Below are 23491 nucleotides of genomic sequence, written 5' to 3' on the forward strand. Positions count from 1 at the left end.
GTGCCAGTGAGACAGGTCTATGGGTCTATTGAGGGGACGGGAGCGCTCGGTGCCTTTCTGTTGAGCTAATGAAGCCTGCAGCCACAGGCATAAAGGACAGAGTTAGCACTGCGCTCCTTCACCCATTCACTCACTTCCTGCCTGAACACGGCTCCTGATGAGGTCATGCTTTAACTGTTGGAGAGACACCGGTGGGAACGCACCTTTACGACCACAGGAAGAGTCAGAAATAATGTGTATGTGTGATGGGATTATGACACAGCTGTCTCTGAACACTGAGAGTTAAAAACGCTTCCTCTGCTGAGTCTAAAACTAAAAAGTGTTTCTCAGTTTCAGGTTCACTGTCACTCTGTCACTCAGCCTTTAAGCTAATATACTCATCCCTTAGATATAAGTCTTTAAGAGTAAGTCAACAGTGTGGCTTCATTCATGAATATATCCTTTGCTGGTTAAAAATTATTTCCTTAAACAGTTTAGCGCTATCATTTCAAGAAATCCTTGTTTGTAAAGGAACAAAGTGGTGATTTTGTGTATTTTCTGCAGTTGCTGTGCAAATTTAGGATGGAGCCAGCATCTAGTGTTCCTACGTGGCTGTGAAACAGCTCTGTTGGAAGCTTTGCTGAAATGAGGACTAATAATCTAATCTGGCTTTCTGGGATTATATGATGCCGTGACAATCAAAGCTCTAGTCACATAGTCTCCACAGAAATGCCAGCTGTTCTCGTATTTGAATATATTCTGTAAACTTATGTGATCTTGACAATTTCCTGCAGTTTCCGAGATGCAGAGCCGTCGTACAAATCTGCCATCAACCCAAAGAGAAACAAAGAGCGGCACCACGCTGCTGAGCTCAACACCGACGTGTCACTCAGGGAAGAGACGTCAGAGAAGGCACAGAAGTCTACCAGACAACACAATCACAGCTTCAGCAGGGGAGGCCTGACTTCAGGCTGCCTGTCGATCTGCCTGTCTGCTGCTCTGCTGCGACGACGACATGATGAAGGAGCTCTTGTCCGAGTCTACACCCAGACTAGTCCCCCTCTGAAGCACCAGACTGAGCTAACAATAGACAGCAGTGCTTATCAAACAGCCGGGCTGCTTCATTAGCATCTCGTAAGACCCAGACGACAACCAGAGTGGCCCTACACACACACACACACACACACACACACACTCACAGAGTCAGAGCCAGACAGCCCCTGCACTGGCCTTGACCCCTGAACTCTAGGGTCCTCTTTTCACCTGCTACGACAGCATTCATGCTAGCAGGGCCGTCTCGCCAGCGCCTGCCTGTTCTGCATATGCTCCCCTCACATTCCCACGCTCCGCTCAGACCTCGAGACGATCACGGTTTAAACACGGCTGTATTCATACACACATTATGGAGATCTGCATTGTGTCTGCGTCTGGATGTCTGCATGTTTAAGGCCTCTTCACGTCCACGACTCGTCTGCATGTGACTTCATTTCTTTTCAGTGTGGGAGAGGCTTTTCTTCCCTTTCTATCTTCCTCCTTCACAATGATCGAAATTAACTGATCGTTGTTAAACTGAGGGACAGAAAGTACTACAACACTAAACCCAGATCAGCCTTTAAAACGACCTCACAGTTTGGAGCAGAGGAGTATTTATATTTTAATGAATTTTGCACTTTCAGAGCTAAGTGGATAAAGTTGAGATACTTTTACTGTAACACTTCTACTGTTGTGTGACACTTAATAAGAAAGAGATGGGATTTTTGTTTTTGAGTTTTAGTTTTGTTCTTGTTTCATCTGATTTATCTGTTTTACCCAGTATTTTTTCCAGATTCATTTATGAATCCAGTAAAGTAACCGTGTCTTGATTTAGTTGCCCTTTCTCACTTTCTGCTTCACAGTAAAGATTTTGTTTGTCATCTTGACTTCATGTCTTTTCAGGGAAGGGACTAAAGCGTGATCCTCCAGCTTTCCTGAGTCTGGCAGAAGAAGAAAAATCATTTTTGTCTGTATTTTAAGGTTTTATTTTCCAGTTTTGTGCCTGCCAGCTGAGTTTAGGGGTTAAAGCTTGTTTTCTTTCTCCCTCCCGCTCTTTGGTTCCTCTCTGCGCTTCGTTGTTGATTCCCTCTCGCCCCAGCACATCAAGGGTAAACTCTCCTCGCCTTCCCTTCCTCTTCCTGCTTCTTTAAACGCTGCCATTGGCTGGAGTCGGCCTCACACCTCCTCATTGGCCGGTGGAAAGGACAGAAACAGTGATGCGGCTGACATGAGGCTTCAGTGGGAGCGTTTAAGAGTTATTGTGAGAAACGTGGTGTTGTGTGTTTCTGGGGGTTCAGGTCTTACAGATGTGAGGAGGACTCTGAGAGGACAGACCTGCCTCTCCTCTCCTCGTCTCTCCTTGCCATGCAGCATATGGATGCCCCTTCGCTTTATGCAAATGTCTGAAACGCAGACACATGTTCACAAATGCAGACAAACTACCCCCCCTCCTTCTCCTCTTCACTCCCTCATTAATTGTTTCTCCTAAAACCAGACTACACCCCCCTCCTCAAATAATAACCTCTCCACAAACACCCCCCCACTCCATATTCCCCTCATGAACGACCCCCCCAACCCCTCAGTCTAGACCCTGCAACCCTCTCCCTCTCTGGAACCAGACGCTCCGAAATCCTCCCCCTCCCCCTCCTCCTCCTCCTCCTCTTCTCTTCAGCTCCCAGGACCAGCAGACAGACCCTGTGATTTGCGTGACCGCCATTTTGCTGCCCACAGTAGACATAACTGTACAGCACAGCAGCTGCCCTGATGGGCGAATGCAAATACGAGACAACCTCATTGTTACCAAAACGACTCTGAATGGCGTGAATCAACGCTCCCAAAAACAACACACGGGCTCCATCAGATGACGAGTGAAACCACACGCTGGTGAAAATACAGAAGCGAGCGTGAGATATTCATTTACACAGATCTGATCAGTCTGATTTTCAAGGAGTCAGGAGATGAACTCGTCCTTGAAGGAGATCTTTAAGTTTCCTCTGACGTGTTTCCTGAGAGTAAAACACGGATGTAAATCCTCAGAGACGTCATCGTTTCATTTTTATCACCTATTTATTGTCTCATGTGCCGCTAATTCAGCTATCTCCACCATTTGTTCGCCGCCATGGTAACCAGACACCAATGTGCATGAAAATGAGACTATTATGGTCTGTGTGTCTGGAGTTTACTGGGCCTATGGATCCCTTTTTAATTAGAGCCTGTGTGCATGTCTGAGCTGCTCTGTTTGCGTAATGCTTTCATCAGTGCATTATGTATGTGTGTGTAAAAAAAACGTGTGTGTGCGTGACAGAGCTCCATCTGATTTGAAAAACAGCCTCGGCTTAATCTTTGTGCGTACTGTCACATTTGCATGCGAGGGAATCGCATGCAACACGCCATATGGGAGGGAACGGCCACACTTTTGATCTGAGGAGCAAATCAGGCACCTATCGGACGTGTTTCTGGGCGCACGAACCCACAACCTTCAAGGAAAAACAAACACAAGCAAACATGCTTCAAAAAGTGAACTCGCTCCTACGTAATCACTGCTTCGCCGCTTTCATACGAGCGATTATAAAGCGCATGCAAACGACCTGATGGTTGGAGGTTATGCAAATGCAATTAGCCCCGATTTGCATTCGACAACAGCTAACGGATGCACAGATGGCAGGCACCAGAGATGCGCCCGCCATCTTTGGCAGAGGGGGGAAGACTGGCAGCCATTTTGTCTGAATCTGTGCCCATCTGGATGGAAACAAGCGCACTGCATCGCTGTGACGCCGAGCTGTGGGTGTTGCTGCTGCTGCTGCACGCTGGCAAACACTTTCAAGGCTGAGCGTATACAGACGAACGCACACAAAGATCCGTTACAACGCAACACATCTCATCACTTAACTTCAAAACATGCCTGAGAGTTTGAGGAGGATCTTCCTGAAGCTGTAATTGACATCCTAAAATTATCCTCCTGAACCATACAGCAGCCACGCACGCCACACAAACGCTCCATATGAGGCAGGGGACGGCTTAATGAGAGCACATCGAGAGCTGTTCATAGAGTGGAAAATGTGGAGTGCTAAAGAGAGATACTTGCCATTTCACCATCTCCTCCACAGCATGTCAGGGTCTCTCTGTTCTGTGATCTTCCTCTTCCTCTCTCTGTGCAGCTTCAGTCACTTTTTTACAGGCTGGCATTGAATAACAGACATCAGGAAGAAAAAAGAGAAACATGCTCAAACTTCATGTGCCAGAGTTTCTGGTTTTAACGGACACATGTCTACAGCTCACCATGGAAACAGCGAGTCAGGAGGAAGTGGAGGAGAAAATAAAGATCGTACTGTCTCTTTGTCAAATTTAAAAACTGGTCGGGGAATAAACAGCGGGCGAGTCGAGAACGGAGAGCCAGTCCAAAGCAGAACTCCCAAACTGGTTTGTGAGCAGCCGGAGGCAGGAGGTGGGGGATATGTCAATCTTATGAAGGAAGGAAAATCAAGAGAAAAGGAAGTATCCCTCTCGGCGGTCTCTCCACATTCTGGTATTATTTGGGGAGCGATCCCCTTCAGCAGAACCACACACAGCCAGCGGAGATCGGGACTCAGGTCCGGTTCTGCAGCTGAGAGGGGCCACGCAGGGCCTGTCCTTTGGAGGTCTGCGGGCCCCGAGGCCGCAGACTAACACAGGAAACCCCACTCAGAGCTGTGCAGCGCTCTGTGTTTTGTATTGATTTCTCCAGCACGCCGCTAGCTCCAGAGGTGCTGCGAGCCTTCAGGGAGCTTCTCCATCCTTCCCGGCCCACTCACAAGCTCCCAGCTCGGGCTTCGCTGGCTCTGCTGGACCCCTGGATGGAAAGGTACGGGGCCATGGGAGGAAGAGGAGGAAGACGAGAGCCCGTGGCAATGATGATGAGCTGTGCCGGGTCTCTGGGTTCAGTCATCCAGCAGCCTTTATGCAGCCTTCCAACCACCCACCCTTGTTTCCATCTGCAAAAAAAGGAAAATAGAGTGTTTTTCAAAATCTCACCTTTGGCATTCAGCCTCCCTGTGCTCAATGCAAATGCAAATGTAAACACTAACACTTTGATTAAAAAGATGTGGGAAGAAAACGCCAACTTGCTCTTTTGTAACCTGCCCCAAGGCGCTCGCTGCTACAGAAACAAATAAATGTTCTGAATACTGTGTGAAACAGACACAACCATTCCTGCTCATTGTTTTAAATGTTTTAAACACAAATCATTAAAATCATTAGGACTGAGCCACACACTCAGAAGAACAGGAGATCATATTACGAGCATGTGTCAGAAGAATCTAAACAATCTGCTTCAGATCTCTATTATCTGATGATAAATCACGTGTGTGGATTCCTGCACTGCTGAACCTGAAACAGCCCCGTTATCATGTTAATACAATATCATCCCTTTGTTCTTCTCTGTGAGAGGAAGGAGAAGCAGGGGCCTCCTATAGGAGCTGTGCATCCACTGAGCTCTGCACAGACATCTCCAAGTCGCTGCAGTTTGCTGGAAACTCAGACACAGAGAAGACCCGCTCAAGCCTCCAATGGGTGAGTTTGTGATTTCTGAGCAATGCACAAGTTTTCTTTAATGGTTGGGTACATAGAGCAGACCCTGCCTCAGCTTGTGCATGGGTGAGGGGTTGGGGGGGACACGGGGTGAGATTGGGTGAGCTGAAGGAAGATTCAGACACAATGCACCCATTGAGCGGGTTCAGACATGGGTGTTAACTCCCCATTCCTCCACACACAATAGGGCCCCCCACTAGAGCCGGCGTAGGGGACAATGTTGGTTCAGGGCAGCCCTCCACCCCGAGAGACAGAGAAAAGAGCTGCATTATCAAGATGGGAGGAGAGGGAAGGACGGAGGGGCAGGAGGAGGGAGACGGATGGGAGATGGAGGGATATGTTTGTGCATGAGGAGGTAGGGTGGGAGGGGGAGGGATGCTGTGACCCGTGGCTTTGGACTTGAACAAAAACAGGGAGACGTGGAGAAAACACATCAGAGCAGCAACAGGCAGCACAGACCTCAGTATTTACAGAATGTTCAAGAATAATTATCATAACTCGTCTTTACCACTTCACACAACCACAGAGCTGGATGTTTGGGTTCATTCTGCTTCAGACCAAGATCTAAAACAAGACTTTCTGCTTATTTATTCTGACGCATTCATTCATCCACAGTATGATGCTGATAAATCAACTAACCCAGAGGAGTCATCAGAAATACAGAGACTGTGATCACTCTGAGTTTGGATAACACGCCACAAAACAAGAAGCTACTTTAACCTCTAAGATCCAGAGTCCACATATGTGGACGCCACATTTCTGCCTCTCAGACTCATGATCCTGCATTTTTTTTTAAAACTTTGACCAATTAGCCACATTTAGAGACACTGCCAACATCATCTTTTGGTCAAATCACAACATTACACCCATTTTAGTGAAAAATAAACAATGCATTTAAGTACAATTACACTACTAACAAACAATTAGTAGAGAAGTAGAGAACCCAACACAAATAATCAAACTTCATGTACAATGACCAAGTTTAGTTATTTTACTTATTAGGTCTTGCTAATTCCAAATAGCAAGGTAAATTAAAAAATATACACCAGAATAGATAAAAACTCGGGTCTTAAAGGGTTAAATAGTCGAGATTTACTGTGTCAATTATTCATAGCTCTTTATTTTATTTTTACAAAAATCTAAAAGCTAGTCCTAGCCTCAGTCAGTTCATGTTTCTTCTTTTGCTTTTTTTTTTTTTTTTTTTATTTCAAATATTTTCCCTTTAAGAACCTGGTGCCCCCTTTGGTAAAGCTAAATTGTGTCTGTTTTAATTAGACATAAATGTTCTTTAAGAGAGTTCAATCGCTCAAAATGTGTCACCTAGCATAGCGTCCTATGAGTTCAACAATGTGAAAAACACAGTCGCTGAACTTGACCATGAAAATGGAAAATGTCGCTGTAGAATTGGCAGGAATTTGTGTCTGATGTTAAAACAATCTGGGTTTGTCCAAGTGTTTTTTCACAGTGGGTTAGATAAAAAAAATGAATAAAAACAATGATGGCGTTTTTATGTATTTCAGCTGCATGGACAGCCGTGGTGAAGAGGTCATCTGTGATGTCAAAGCAATCAAAATAATATAGCTTTGTGACATCTAAGTGTCTATCAGACCTTTATCTTATTGAAGTCTATGTTAAAAAAAATTGCATGCGATGAACAAAAATACATATGATGAACACCTATAATCAAAAACTGAGCAAGGCGCAATGCTAGTAAGTGCTCATCACTTCAGCAAACTCTCCAGTTTCCAAAAGAGGTGAGTTTGTTGAAGATTTTGTGGCGGTGTGTGCAGAATCAGATTTTCTACAAAAAAAAACATGAAAAAGCTACGTCCGTTCCTTGTGAAGCATTTTAAACTAGAGGAGCATAAACAGAGCATGAGAGTAGTTTTAAAGCAGCTAACAGAGACTGTCCCGCAGAAGATCTGTGAGAAAAATGTCTGAAGTTCAGAGATGGTAACATCGTGAACATCATCTATGACGAGTGGCTCAAGAAGGACGTACTCACAACACTGACGCATGCTGTGAGACAATTCTGTAACATGTTTATTGTGAGTTGTCCCATATCACAATGTTAGATTTGATCAAAAGTCAGTAAATGCTTTTAATTATTTTTTTTTATTATTGTTGAAATTTTGTTGAGCGACAACATGATCGCACACTCAAAAAAGAATCTGGGAAATACAAAATACCTGATTCTACTGTAAAACGTATGACCCTGTTTGTTTCAATGGCTAATTTCATTCCTTTGGAAGAAAAAAGTAAACAAAGAAGTTTGGTGTTAGGTTTTTTTTTTTGTTGTACACAAAAATAAAAGTCAAACAGCAAATCCTCAAACTCCTGTGGGAAGTTTTAGAGTCGGAAATTAGCACTGGTGCATCTTAATTATCTAAAAAAGCTGACGATTATTTACTAACGTTGTTGTCTTGAATGAAAACTGATGCTGTGTAACAGACAAAGAGATTAAAGTAGCACAGCTAGTTTAAGAAAGAGATACAATGAGTGACACGCAACGGCCAAAATGAATTAGGATGAGTTTTTCTTACACATGAGCAATGCCAGTTTCTTAAACAGGGTCACCAAAAATAAACAGTTCCAGCAGCTTTGACTTAACTCTTCTTGCTGGTGTCTGGATGTAAACCTGAGGAAGCGCCTCTCCACTTTTGTAGACCTCTTTAGCAGATGAAATGAAGTGTTTTTATTCTGTGCATTTTTCACGGTTTCACTGACACACACATCCAGCTGTTACTCTGATCTGCACCAGGAGCATGAGATGACAGATTGAGGAGTTTATCTGCAGACTTTAATGGCGTCGTGTTTGCAGCGCAGAGCACGAATCACATCCTCCAATGACTCCAGCGTTTTTTAAACATCTTCTGTGTTCCTCCAAAGACCGTATAACAAGCATTTGCTTGTTCCTGGCTGCTTGTTATTCGCTCTGCGGCTGTAAAGGAACACTGTTTTGGGAGTGAAGCTGACAGCATTAACAAGCCGTTTGTAATGTAAGTGTGTAAGCTTCTACTTCACCTCTGTTTTTGCAGACAGGTAAAACAGGAGGTTGTGCTTTAAATGTTTAAAGGAACGAATGTGTTTGGCTGTGTTTGAGGCCGTATAGGTTGTGAGTGTGTGTATGGGGGGGCTCGGGGGCAGATGGAAAATGTTTATGGAGATCCCATGTCTCTCTGGGAGCCTAATAGAATCCTGCGGCTGGAGTGAGAGCTCATTGTGCCGCTGTAAAGGATTACACTGGTAAACTGGTAAAACAGGGGAAAGAGCCCAAACACTCTCTACCTCCTATGGAGAGGCAACGAACCAGGGAACAATGAGAGGGGAGAGTATGCTGCTAGCTGACTCATTTCATCAACGGAAAACAGACCAGGAGACGGAGAGAAAAGTAGAGGAGAGGAGCAGGGAAATGGAGGAAATAGATCAGGGAGTTTATATACATGCGTGTGCATGCGCCGAGGAGAGAAAAAGGCCTGGAAATGGAGTGAGGGAAAGGAAAAGAAGGGGAGCAGTAGGGGGCTGCAGGGCGACAGTTTCAGTAGTCGAGGGTGATGTGGGCAAATGATGTCTGTCTGCTTGTCTGTGTGCATCCTGAGTGACAGTTTACAATCTGTGAGGCAGCAGGCAGGCCCAGCAGGTCGCCTCTTTGCCTCCATACAATCCCTCATTTCCCAACCTGGTTTTTCTCTGCGTCTACCTTCCACCTCTGGCTCTCATCTGCCGCCAGACATCTCTAATCTCCAGGACAACCAGCAAATCTTCTCCGCATTTTGTCCATAATGTTTTTTTTTTCTCCTACTGTTGAACACAAATTATTTTGTTGATTATCTTCCTGTGGATGAACACATGTGTGTGTTTTTATTTGAAGATCTAATATTTCAGATCAAGAATAAAGATTTCTGACAGGCTCTTTTCTTTTTGGTGAGCTTGTTTTCTATTTTTTTATGCTCTATTCTTTCTCAAAATTTATGAACTGAATCAACATAAAGCCTCTTAATCCCCAGAGTTATAGTATTTATATATCTGGCAATACATGACTAGCTTTTCTGGATTATATATTTCCACATAATCTGGGCAAACTCTATTTAAAACCTGCGGTTATACAGTCCTTTAAGTGGGAGGCAGCCCTTTGTCTCTTTAAATTCCCAGCTCCCACTTGATATTTTCATTTTCCTTTTTCCAGTTGATGTTTTATAAACATCTGTCGTACACCAATGTGTCCCACCTCCCCTCTTTAGATTTCTGTTTGATAGTATGTCCAAACTTGAAAAAGCTATCTGAAATAAAGAAAAAGAGGAAACCCTGGCTGGTTTTCTCATCAGGTGGATAATTTTTGATCTTATATTTCCAGGAAACAACATTTTCAACCTCCTGCTTCTCTTACCTCTCATCTTTTTTGGCCTTATTGGAATCCCTGCAAATTTCTAAGGCGAGGAAAATAACTCCCCCAATGTCTGATGAGCGAGATGACCTGCGTCTATTTCCCCACATTTTTTTTTTCCAAGACAGCATGCAAGTGAGGCATTACCCTCCCCTCATCTGCTGTTCAAATGGAAACCACACTGAGCATAATGCATAATCTGTATTCTGCAACCTGCCACGCTGAAAGACTCCTCTCTCCTCCTCCACCTCCTCCTCCTCACTCTCTTCATCTCCGTTCCTTCAAAGGCTGCCGAGGGTGCATTCAAACGGCAGGATACACACTCAGCTAACAAACCTCATTAAGGGCCCATACACACGTTCTTAATGCTAACACTAGCTGTCACACATCCCCTCTCCGTGCACACACTGGTGGCCACACTGACCGCCACAAAGCATCTTTACAGAGCTAATTAGAAGGAGCCCCCTCTCTATTTCAGACTCATCTGAATAGGAGGGAAAATGATGACGAGGAGGAGGAGGAGGAGGAGATGGAGGGACAGAAAGAGAAGAAAGGTGACCGAAAAAGAAAGATTAGATGCTTTTGCTAGTATTCTCAAAGAGATAGCAGGAAAGTCTGTGTGCTTCAGCAGCAGGGGGAACAGAATTAGTGTGACACCGCTCTGATGCAGCTATGGAGGGGAGTGGGGAGAGAAAAGAGTGATGCACCGATTTGATTGGTGTGCCAGTATCCAGAGGGAAGGAATGGGTGTGACACCAGCTTCAGGAGGAATAAAAGGGCATGAGCGGCAAAGCAGGGGAGAAACTCTGCGTGTTAACGAAAAAGGGCAATCAGAAAAAAGAGCTGATATTTAAACAAAAAGACGCGGTCAAACACGAGGCGTGCAAGGATATTTGATGACGCCTGCTTTTCTTTTGCCTCTCTTTGTCATTGTTGTTGTTTCCAGTAAAAGAGATGGTGATCAGTATATCGCTCCTTTCTTTCACACACGTTTTGTTTAAAGAAGCACAAAGGGTCACACAGAGAGTTTAGCTCTAAGACATTCCTCCATATCTCCCTCCAACCCTCCTCCACTTCGTGTTTAAATTTTCCTTTTGTGTGTCCCTGAAACAAGTTGTGCATGTGTGGGTGTGTGTGTGGGGGGTGTGTGTGCAGACAGACAATGCCAAGTTGACAGTTAGGGTCTCGGATCAAGCACAAGGCCAAGTTTGTCTCTGAGTGAAAGGATGAAGCAACAGTGGCTCAAGTTGAATATCCCATCATCCATCTGATGTTTCTGCATTACAGCTGCAAAAAGAAACAAGCAAAATTTTCCCTAAAAAATTATGTCTATAGTCATTTTTCCCAAATGCTCATTTTTATCTTTATACTTTGAGAAGAATCAGTTAAGCCGTGTTTTTAAGTTTACCAAAAAAAAAAAGAAAATAAAAACAAAAGAAAAATATAATCTGGACTCTTTCTTATCCAACCTGAATTTTAAGTTCAAGTTGAAGATATGACCTAATTGTTGTCCCACTGGCTCCTGATGAGCCTGCAAAGCACTCTGGGAGTATAGCAGGTGTCCTCATGTCACAGAGCTTCCCAGACAGCTTGTTAATTTGCACAACTTTTTTACACACGCACACACACACACACACACACACATCTCTCCTTGCTTTCCCTGCGTGTGTATGTATGCGTGTATATATTAGCGATGGGACTTGACCCTAGCGAGCCGCGGCAGTGTTTCGCGTCTTGCTGGGCGTGGGAAAAAGACGGGACCTCTTTTCACAGCTGCCTCAGCCGAGGCCCGGGCTGCTGGGGGCCCCCCTGTACCCCCTCTTCTCACACACTCACACACACACCCCATCTCTCCCCCTCCTCCTCCTTCAACCCCACCTCCCTCCATCCCATTCAGGCTCCGGCCTACTTGCTTTCAAAAGCAGGGACCCCCTTCCCAGCCCTTCATAAATACATCTCATTATTCAAGCCCTAGTTTGCATAGAGATCCCAAAGAGATCTGCACTCGGCTCGCGAGGCCTGAAGCCCCTCAGCCTTTTGGAGCGCACAAATGCAGATTTCGACTTAGTAATCTCCCTGTGTTAATATTTGTTTTAAAACGATGTGTACACACTCGCAAATCCATCTCACCGGTCATGTAACTGATTTAAAATTTATATTTCAGAAAGGGAAATCTGAAGCTCTCCTTTTTTTCCCCAAAATCCAGAAAAATCTGAAAAAAGTTTAGCATGCTATTAGCCAGAGCTTTGCTAGTCTGTATTCCATCTGCCACCGGCTATTGTACAGTACCTCACACACTCACACACTCACACACACACAACACCCCCACCCTGCCCCCACTCCCTGCAATGCATTACTGCAGAGATTTATCTCCCATCAGCCTGTATAATACTGAGGTTATAATTTACATCCACTTTAGAAAACAGCAGCACAGGCTAGTCCTTGCATATGCTAATCGAAAGCTTGGGAAAATCTGGGCGCCTCAAAGAACTCCACACTAAATTTGAATAACTGAGCTTTAGATTGAGCCTCAAGGTTGTGGAACCATGAAGATTTGACCTTGCTAACAATGTGTACTTATTGTTTAATTCCTAACGCGGGACTTTTTTTTTTTTTTTTTTTTCTAAAAATTGGAGGGAAAAGACTGACAACCGAAAAAAGTGAGGGGCGTTTGTTTCAATCTTTGCTAAAATAACTAAAAATAACATTTTATTTCCAAAGAGCATTACAACTTAGGAATTTAATGTTGACGTGAAAGTGAAAACACCTTGCACCTTTATTCTTACAAAAGCTTTCACCACAATTTACAGTATTTTAAGTTTGACCTGATGCTGCTTTTGCTAATCACGCACACCTCTACGAACACCGTCACTCCTCTCACTATAATCAGGAGACTTTGTGCGAGGGGAGGGTGACTTGTCAAGGCATTAGGGCCGAAAAGGACAGAGCCACCCAAACGCTCTTTCCACATGAGCAGCTCGTTGCCTGCGCTCTCCTAACGGGATAAAGAACCGCAGCAAAGATTACACGGCCACCTCCCCTGCACCTACCACACACTCTACCTGACAAATAGGATCACAGTGTTTAAAGGGATAAAACGCTGGACATGTGAAAATGAAAGGGAGACGTGTGTGTGTGTGAGTGAGTGTGTGTGTGTGTGTGGAGGAGGATGGAGGTGATGCACAATGTAAAAATGTTAGCACTTCAAAGGAATGATGGAATTCAACATGGAGGTCTTCCTTCATTTGCTCAAATCACAGCATTTACTCCGTGTTGCTGTGGGCTACTGCAGCTCCACATGGTATTTTTGATACATATATGAACGATGAAAGAAAAATTAAACTGACAGTCACACTGTGGAGATAATCAAACCAGCTTCAAATATCCCTCATCATGCTCCTTATTGCTTGAATGAGAGGGTGAGGATTACCACAGCACTGCACACATCGAGTCATTCTTAATGCAAAACAATAAAAGTCTGAACCTGGATTTTCAAAATATTGAAAAATTTCCAACGCCTACCCACTCACACAACCAGATCTGTCCTCAGCTCAACAAACATGGAAGAAAATCAAGCACCAGAAATGCTGCACCATCACTCAAACAAGACTGCTGAAACTAAACCATCTGAAAGCCCCTAAAAGCAAACAATCTTTATCTGAAGAGGTTTCCAACTGGCTCTGACTTCTTCAGAAAAAAAAAATCAAAGCGGACAGAAAAAGGTTTGTCCTTTTTTTTAATTGCTGCTTAAAAAACACGAGAATAATTTCCCCACATGCATGTTCTGTGTTAGAAATTTACCTGTGCGCTCTCTGCTGCTGCTCATCCTGTCTGGTGGCAGTTTGTCTTGATTGTGAGTTGATTCAAACTTAGGAGCTGACGATGTCGCCATTTTCCCCTGAAAGAGACAAAAAGAAGATCAGGGTATGTTTTTATTTTCTAGCTGAAAAAAGAAATGGTTCAGAAATCAACAGAAGTTTTCAGTGCAGATGAATAAACGAGGGAATAATTGATTAGTTGTTGACCTTGGAGTTGAAAACACTTTGCCAAATTTGTTTATTTTCCCTGTGCACTTTTAATTATTTTGCTTCTGAGTAAGTTTGGATGTATTATCTGTCACTTAAACAATGAGAGGAGAGTTTAGAGAAAGAACAAAATGTTTAGTTAGGGCAGAGGAGTCTAGGAAACTATGCCAGAGAAAAGTGGTATGGAGCAGACTTCTCCAGGGCAGGAACAAAGTTGTGAAGCCGCTAAAACACAGGACTTGGCTGGAAAAATAAAGAGTGTGTTTATGAAAAAAAAAAATCAGCATTAAAGTGGAATCTGTAACCAGCAGACAATGCCGATTTCCTTTGTATCACTCCAAGATGGAGGACATGGAGGTCAAATCATAAGATGACACACTCGGGTTCTCATATCCAAGAATCAACAATACGCGCACACACATATTCACACACATATTCACACAGCATCCAGGCTCTCCTGTCTAACGGCGCACATCAAATATTGTCAGTCATGGTCTAAATAGAGCATGCTGGGACTTCAGGGATATTCAGTCATCTCCGAGGCTCGCTGATTCCGCTCCAAGAATAGATCAAACTCTAAGCCCATGTCCTATTTTGTTCTTATCTAGCAGGCAAACACAAAAATAATCCACCCTGCAAAACACAAATTTGAACGCATCTGCCATGTCTAACCCGGATTCAGCTGCAGTGATTAGAGCATGTTGGAAATAGGGCAAAGATGGTCATGTATAGGGCCTGGTTTCTCATTTGCACTGAGTGACTGATACAGTTTGATATACACGCCTTGTAGGCTGCATGTTCTGGTTTGGTACAAATATCCAAACAACACACATTAAGAGGAACGCTCAAATCTATGTTTTTGATTCACAATGATCAACGCCCTGTCCAGACTCTTCTAAAAGGCATTATCTTGCACAAAGTCAAAGGCATCCAACGCACTCGGCTAATGGACAAATAAAATACTCAGGATCATTTTGTCAACAACCCAATGAAAAAAACTCATTCAGTATCAGAAGAGTCAGTGAATCTTGATGTCACTAAGCAATTGATTAATTCAAGTGTTTAGCCGTGGCTGTTCAATTCCAAATTCTCAAACTAACAAAAATCACAATAACCAACATGTGAGATCTCCAACACAGAGCTGCTGCTGCTGCTGCTGCCAACACTGTCACGTGATTTCAGGTTGGACCAATCACGGGAATCTTTTAACTATTTCTGTCTAACCCCTCCAGATATTAATGTTAGAGCACCCACACAGTTGTGACAACTACAGAGTAGCACGCGGATGAGGTTTTACTGAATCATGGCCACATTCAGCACGTGCCAGTGCCACAAAGTTAAACGCATTGGTAATTTATTGATTCTCAATAGGCCTTAGCATCACTGCGGAGCCCAAAACGTGAAATCTTAAACGCAGCAACGCTCTCGCGCTCACAGACACGCGGGTGGCTCCGTTGGACCTGAGGTGGACTAACGACATTTCACTCGCGCCGGTGGTCTTATTTGGGCTAAGCGGGATCCCCACCACCTCCACTCATCATCGGCAGCCTCGTGCAGCCTCCCTCAGCATCCGTCCCTGCTGCTTCCTCCTGTCGCTGCTTCCTCCTCCTCTTCCTCCTCCATGCCAGAGAGAGCGGAGAGGACCCCCATCACCTGGGCTCCGAAGTGCTCGGCGTCAGTTCGTACTTTCGGTTCTCTAGCTTTATGAAATTAAAACTCATACAGCTAGATAACCAAAGACACAAACTAACACCCGTCGTCTCTTAAAGGGGCCGCCCCTCCGACACCAACACGGAGATAGGAGAGGATGAAGGAGGGGAGGGAGGGAGGGAGGGAGCCAGGGAGAGCGAAGGAGAGAGAAAGAGGCTGTACCAACACAGAGCCTCTCACACACACTCCAAAACAACAATATGAAAGAAAAGCTATGCTGCAAACCAAAAGCTTTGACATAATTCAGCCTTTACATTCCGCGTAAGGAGGGTGAATGGGTGAAAACGCGGGTAACAATAGTTTCCATGACTTGTTCCCTACATATATAGCCTACTCACTTAACTGTAGGTGGAGGCCAAAAGCGACAACTTCAGCTTTGTTAGCTTCATCATAAAAAAACATGCGGATTCATAACTAGAAGCAAGCCAAACAAAGTCTCCATGGATACTTTTATGGTGAAATACCGTTTTTTTCATTCATTAAAGCTCGCGAAACTTAATTTGAGACATTCAATTTACAACTCCATCCGAAATATGTAGCCTATTGATAAATAAACATTTTCGAAAAGAAGTTAGAGTTGATTTTTGCTCTTATTGTTGGAGTTACACTAGCTAGTTTTTATGGACACAGCATCAGGCCTCAGAGGCACCAAAGTTCCTCTCAAATAGCGTTCAATGCTGATTTCACGCCTTCAGTTTACATTCATGGGAACCAATAATCAGACAATACATTCGATCACCTCATTAAAAAAGTGGATTATAGAAGGTTAAAGAATCATGCATGAACAAAAAACCCCAGCAAGGTTGATAGGTTGATCCAACATGAACTCTACAGCCTCCCAGTCACATAAAGGCAGCATCCCACTTACTTTCACATTAAGCAGCCAGTATCCTCCAACTGTTTCAATTCCGCTGGTCCCAAAACATCCAATGCAAGAAAACAGCGTAAAGTGGAGATGGAGGCTTGGACCGTTGTATGATCTCTCTATGAGCTTGGCCGTGTCCTCTTCCTCACACGCGCGAGCTGCGACTAACTGACAAGTGCAGAGCGTGCACACGGTGAGCAGAGGGTCCAAACTCCGCCTCTACAGAGGGAGAGACAGAGACACAGAGGGGAGGAGGAGGAGGAGAGGGGGGGTGTTAACTGAAATCATCAAAGCCAATTTGAAAATGAAAGCAGGTGTGCGTCAGTCAGGAGTTTATTCCATCAATTATCCTCATTAGTCAGGCCGGTGAAGAGGCCACAGAGGCGCGCGTCAAACTAGCCAAAGACAAAAGGGACTGATTTAAGTCAAATCTGAAACTTTAAGAAGTTGTGTTTTTTTTTTCTTATCAGGAACATTGAAATTGCGATCCTGGCACCTTGTGTCATTTATTTCAATGTATGGGTTCAAACTTTCTGAAGCATCTTCTTAATCCGGGCAATAATTTATTTACCACAGCTGTAGAGTTGTTAGCTCGGGCTATATTTTCACCATTTAAGCTGTCGTCCTTATGTTTTGTGTACCCTAGTTGTGGATATCATCGGTCATCTCAGGAAGCTTGACAAACACACGAGCTAAATTTTGAGAAAAAAAAACAGCTGTTGCAAAAAGCATTTCAATTTAAAAATCTAGCTTCCGGATTTGTTGTGCAGTAATAAAATTGTAAACATAGTGTGATCAAATACCCTATAAGGCCAGTCAACTGCTTTACTTTTCCAACTAGCTAATGTTGTGTATTTTCCCTATAATTTTTCAAAATTGCCATACCAAATAACCACATACACCATTATGGCCTTGCTGTGGAAGTAAAGTAAAACCTCAAGGCATTTTTCCTAACGTTAAACGTTTCCTGCGTTTAAGGATGCAAAGGAGGACAGAAAGAAGCTGCAATTGCACTGTTTATAATTCTAGATCTGACGACAAAATATTTGTAGAGATTCGTACTGACTAGAGGTATTTCTGGTTTCTGTCCTTGGTGTAGAAGAGACCCTCTGCTAGCAAACCCTGATAACATATTCAGGCAGGCAATATGCAGCCTTATCGATGGTGATGTTATGATATGAGAGATATCTGTGCTGAGAAGATGAGATAGCGCAGGCGATAATAATGACACACTTTGATAAAAGAAGCCAAGCAAAGACGAGAATAGAAACTTGTAATATCTTTCAAAGTTTGAAAGGATATTTAAAAAAGTGTGTGTGTGTGTGTGTGTGTGTGTGTGTGTGTGTGTGTGTGTGTGTGTGTGTGTGTGTGTGTGTTCAGGTAAACCAATAACAGAGCAGGAGCTACAGTCCTGGTTTCCAAACGAAGCTTGCATCAGATAGCAGCTACATATCTGATTAATGCGCATGAGCAATCTGTTAGTTTCATGGAAGTGCAGCACAGGACCTCTTCCTCTCTACTGTATCAATGCTGTTCTACTCTTCATCATTTATAAGCAGATGTAATCAGCTGTGACTCTGCTGCTGTTGTCATGTAATTAAACTCAAACTATTCAGTGCGCATGCTTTAAGAAGACCTTTACACAATTCTTTGGAGAAAAACATTGTCACCACATGAGCATTGGAGATGTATTTATTAAGCTTGGCTGTGCATACCTTATTACCCTGAGCATGCGCAATCACGGTGTAAGATTGCACGTGCATTCCTGTATTACAGCAGCCCAGGTGGTTGCTAACCAAAGCTAGCCTTTCTCCAATTTTAAAGGGATGCAGAAAACATTGTAAAAGAAATCCTGAATGAAACCACAAGTTTAAAAAAAAAAGGATTAAAATCAAGCATTTAATCACATTTTGTCTCCTACAAAGGACATGTCAACTGTTTTAGCTAACAAGCAGCCCTCTAAGGCTTTTTAATAAACTATTTTGACTAGTCTTCTTTTTTTTCTTCATAAGCTAAACTTTGAGCTATGCTTGCTTAAGCTATTTAATATTAAAGTTAATTTTAATGTTTCTGACAAATAAACTAAAATAGTTAAACTGTTTTTACCGCTCAAAAAATCTATTGAATTTGGTGCTGTGTTTCTGTATGTGTGTGTAAGTGTGTATAAGTGTGTGAGCGCGCGCGTGTGTCCTTAGTTGGATTTTCCCACAAACAAGTGACAGGGAAAATTTAACCCCCCTCCTCCCCCTTCTGTCTCACCCCCCAGTAAAGAAAGAAGTCAACATCAAGTTCAACAACGTACCGGGGAGACATTAGCATCACAATCCGGTCTGGGAGCCTCGAGGTGCCCCCCTCCCTGCCTGACAGAGTCTGGCGTCAGCCCCGCTACACTTTCCCAGGCTCACAACAATATCTCTGATGAACTCTGCACTGCAGCGCTGCCCGGGCCTCCTCCTCCTCCTCTCCTCCTCCTCCTCCTCTTCTTACTACACGAATATCTCTGACATGAGCACATGGCCCCATTAAAAATTCCAGTTTGCAGACACTTAAGCGCCAATTACTGACGAGATGAGAAAAAAAATCCCACCGATATCTGAACATTGGTGAGATGTTCAGCCAAGTGTTTGGTTTTAAGAGGCCTTACTATGGCCACGTTATTGATTCCACTACATATCAGTTAAAATTACAGTTATAATTATTATAGCCAATACAAATAATTTATCAGTGATAAAGCAGATATGCCTATGTGGTGAGTAAAAAAAGAGAAGACTGTTGGACTCCAGCTTAGTTTTTTTTTTTTAACATATTCATTTTTAAGAGGACGTGTAACATATGTCGTTCAGATGTGGTGAGGGAAGAGCACGATAAAACATAAGAATAGGACTCAAGGTATGATTAAAAGTACACTGGTGCAGTCGTAGAATTCTGTCTATTATTTTTTAGTCCACACATTTTAAGTCCACTTTTACAGAAATGCAAAAAAAAAAAAATTAAACTTATCCCTGACTAATGCGTCCTTGTAGTACTCCATCCAAATACAGTATCCCAATGACAGAGAGGGAAGGAGAGGTGTACCTCGTATCCTACGTTTAGAGTTGCATTTTAGCTCCTGTTCTTGTTGTCAGACGCCCTTTTCTCCTCCAGATATCTGTGTATTTTTCCTTCAACATCCACGACAAACTGGCTCCCTTAATGTGCATTAAAATCCTTTCTTACCGGATGCAAAGCGCGCCAGACAGACAGGAGTGTGGTGTGAGAGCAGCGGCAGTAGACGGAGAGAAAGAGGTGAGAGGAGGGATGGTGATGATGGTGATGATGGTGAGAAGGAGGGGGAGGAGAGGGAGGGAGTAAAGCCGGCCCACGGCCTATCAAACAGTCCAACAGGCCTTGGGATATGTGTAGCTAAAATATGGGAATGTAAAATACGCTGGAAGTGGGTTAGAGTTGAAGCCAGAATTAGACTGAGGAAAATAGCATAACTCAACAACCAGACCAGCGAAAAGATGTTTAAGACACTCAGACCACTCTGAAGTCATTCACCTGCCTGTTTTCCAACAAACACTATTAGCATCATTACGGTTTTTAACGATGGGTTTTCTTTCCCGTACTGCACCTTGGCATGTATGTTTTTCTTCACTGACATGTGACAGATTAATTGACGAGTAGGTTGTCTTTCCAAAATCAGAAAATTCATTCTTGATTCGTTCTTTGATAATCTGAGGTTACTAAATAAATTAATGTTTTAAATCACAACTAGATACTGCCACTTAAAGAAACAAAAATACTTGAACCCACAACTGTTGTTGGCCTTTTTTTTTTTGCAGAAAAATGCAACAAATGAAACACACAGAACCTACAGTATGAGGTGTACCTCCTTTACAGTGATGCATGCTGGGTACTCCAGTGTTCACAGCCTGATTCTAAAGGGACTGACTGGTGGTTAAACTGTTTTATTTTTACAGTGTACATAACAGCATACTCTGATGCTACTGTCCCTATCTCAGCAGCATCAGAGCATCTCTCTCTCACACACACACACACACACACACACACACACACACACACACACACACACACACACACACACACACACACACACACACACACACACACACACAGGCTGTGAGGTAAGTGCAACTCGAATAAAATGTTCATAAAAATGAAGTTATGCTAATAGGCACGTGGCAGCATAAAGAGATACAGTAGACTGTAAAATAAAACGACTCCATGATCACGTGAAACAGCGCCACACGTCGGTGAGAAGGGACACAGTCAACCTCTCAAACTGTAGAAACACGAAATCTGTTTATTACAGATTCACATTCAGTTAAAAAATTTTTTGTTTGATTGTCTGTGTGTGTGTGTGTGTGTGTGTGTGTGTGTGTGTGTGTGTGTGTGTGTGTGTGTGTGTGTGTGTGTGTGTGTGTGTGTGTGTAAGAAAAAAGAGCTCTTACAGATATTCTCCTGTTATTTTTTTCTAATCTATTTAATTTTTTTTTACATCAAGTTGGATTTTATAAACTCCTACATGAGATAAAATGACTACATGTTTTTAAATGTCACTAACTAGAAATTTGAGTAGATTATTTTTATTTTATTCTATAATAATTATTATTATTATTTAAGAAGGTTCTATTCAGACATCAAGAACCAACTTTACAGTAGTGTCTAGTTTGTTTCCAGCAGCAGGAATGTGGAATTTAGGAAAGGATAGGAATTATAAAGAAACACCTGTAGGACTTGATAGTTATGTTGATCAGACAAACTTTTTTGCTGTTACAGTTTGAATGGCTTACTGATATGTATGAGTTAAGATGTCATTATCTTTTATTTATCATTATTGTAGTTTATTATAAGAACACGTTAGTCTGGGTGTCAAGGTGCACACTTAAAGTTGGATGATGTATCATCACTTATTTATCCTTATTCTTCTTAGGTGGTTATGTGTTATTTTTAAAACTGTGCTACATGTCCAGGTCCTTTTTTAAAAAAATAATAATAATCAATTTATCAGATATCAATAAAAATGCTATAGATTATGATTTTACACCTTTTTTTAAAGTCAACTAAAACTTTTGAAAAAAAAAAAAAGGAATTCAAGGGTATTTGACAGAGTGGAGAATTTAATAATTTATTTAAGAATAATATTAATCTCACTGAAGTGTGTTCATAATACCTGAGGTTTGTTCAGGGATGAATCCATGAAAAAGAATGTTTTGTTTTATAATTTTCTCAAACCAACCTGTCTCCTCACAAAAAGAAAATGACATTGTACAGAAGAAATGTTTTTTTTTTTTATCTTTTGATTGCATACACAATTCTTTGTTGTTAGGTTATTCTTTTTTCCCCATGTACAAATTATTGAACAGTAAGTTTTTTAATTAGTAAGGTGTATTTTGGTAATAAAAAAGAAGTGTATTATTTTTCCTTTCTTTTTTTTCCTAATTTTTGCAATTCTAATTATTTTTACAAAGAAAAAATAGTTAACAGTTAACACATTTTGGCTGATGAAGTTACATATGAACAAAAGTACATATACATGATTTCTTTATGCTTTAGTGTCTTGTGTCTTTTTTTGATGAATCATCTGAAGACAGTTTTAGTGAAAGTGTCTATTACATCTCACTCAGGCCTTTTATTGGACTGAAGACTTTTACAGTTAGGCTCAAAGTTGGCCTGTGTCAGACAAATTCAGTGAAGATGTGTAATACATGATGAAGATGTAAACATTATACATTTAACCTTAATTCCATCTTTGTAATAATAGAATAATTCTGTTCCGTTGTTAGGCTCTAAACTTTTACATTTTACAACATTTTTTTCTATTTTTATTTTGTTGAAAACTGAAGATTTGTCCACAAGACTGTTTCTGTATTTTAAAACGACAGAAGTTACTACAGAATAATAAAATATTTCTGGGTATAGTCCATACTTTCTTGATTTTATACAAGTAAAATGATAACTGAAAATTGAAACTGATTTGTTTCACTGTGATGCTATTTTTCTTTATTTAATAGCTAATGACAATAAGGGTTCAACCCATGGCCTATAGAGAATGACCCATTTCTGTACATTTACAGTTTGAAGATACACGCAAAACAATTAACACTGAAACAAATCAAATTAACACAGACGTACTGATTTATATGCACCAAGTAAATTTAAAAAATAAAAATAAAATAGGGGGGTAAATAAGGACAAAAGTTTATCTGCACCACTTCGTAAAATTGGGATGGCAATAAATATTTCAGGGGACAGGAGAAAGTCGTGTTAAATTCTTATTATTTGTTAGAAACACAATGCTGTTGTCATTGTTACCTGTAACACTTTATGCTGCAACAACAGTCAACAAATTAAATATGTGTACTCATCTAAATGTATATTACGAAGTATTCCTAAAAATAAAAAAGTAAAAATTCTAGCTTGAGAATGTTTTCTCTTAGTAAGGGAGTGACATAGTGACAGCAAAAAATAAACTTTCACTCCAAACTTTCTCCTGAACAAGAAACCAGAGAAAATCAGCTGTTTTGTAGATTTATTTTTATATTAGCTAAAGAGGACAGGTGCCGCATAACTCACCTTTAGCTAACCTTAAGTCTTCATACATTAAACAGAATAAAGTTCTTACCGGCAGGCTCGTGCTGAGACCTGTTCATTCCTCCTCGGCCTGGTGTGAAAGAGGGAGCGCGAGCCTCCGTCCTCGTGCCTTAATTTGAAGCAGGCTGGGATTTATGCTAATCAGAGCTGACACCGACCTGTGCTCGTGAATAGAGGGGGGCACCATAGAGCTGGCGTTCCCACGAGCCGCATTCCTCCGGTCAAGTTCAAGCTCAAAGCGCGAGCCTCCATTACTATGCAAGGCGTGCCGCGTGGCTAATTCAGAGAAAGGCGCGCGCTTCCCGCCGTGGGAGAGTTTGTCACATGTATTCA

The sequence above is a fragment of the Halichoeres trimaculatus genome, unplaced genomic scaffold, assembly GCF_033239565.1.
Source record: "Halichoeres trimaculatus isolate MK-OKI-2021-1 unplaced genomic scaffold, fHalTri1.1 fHalTri1_scaffold_15, whole genome shotgun sequence".
Lineage (NCBI taxonomy): Eukaryota > Metazoa > Chordata > Actinopteri > Labriformes > Labridae > Halichoeres > Halichoeres trimaculatus.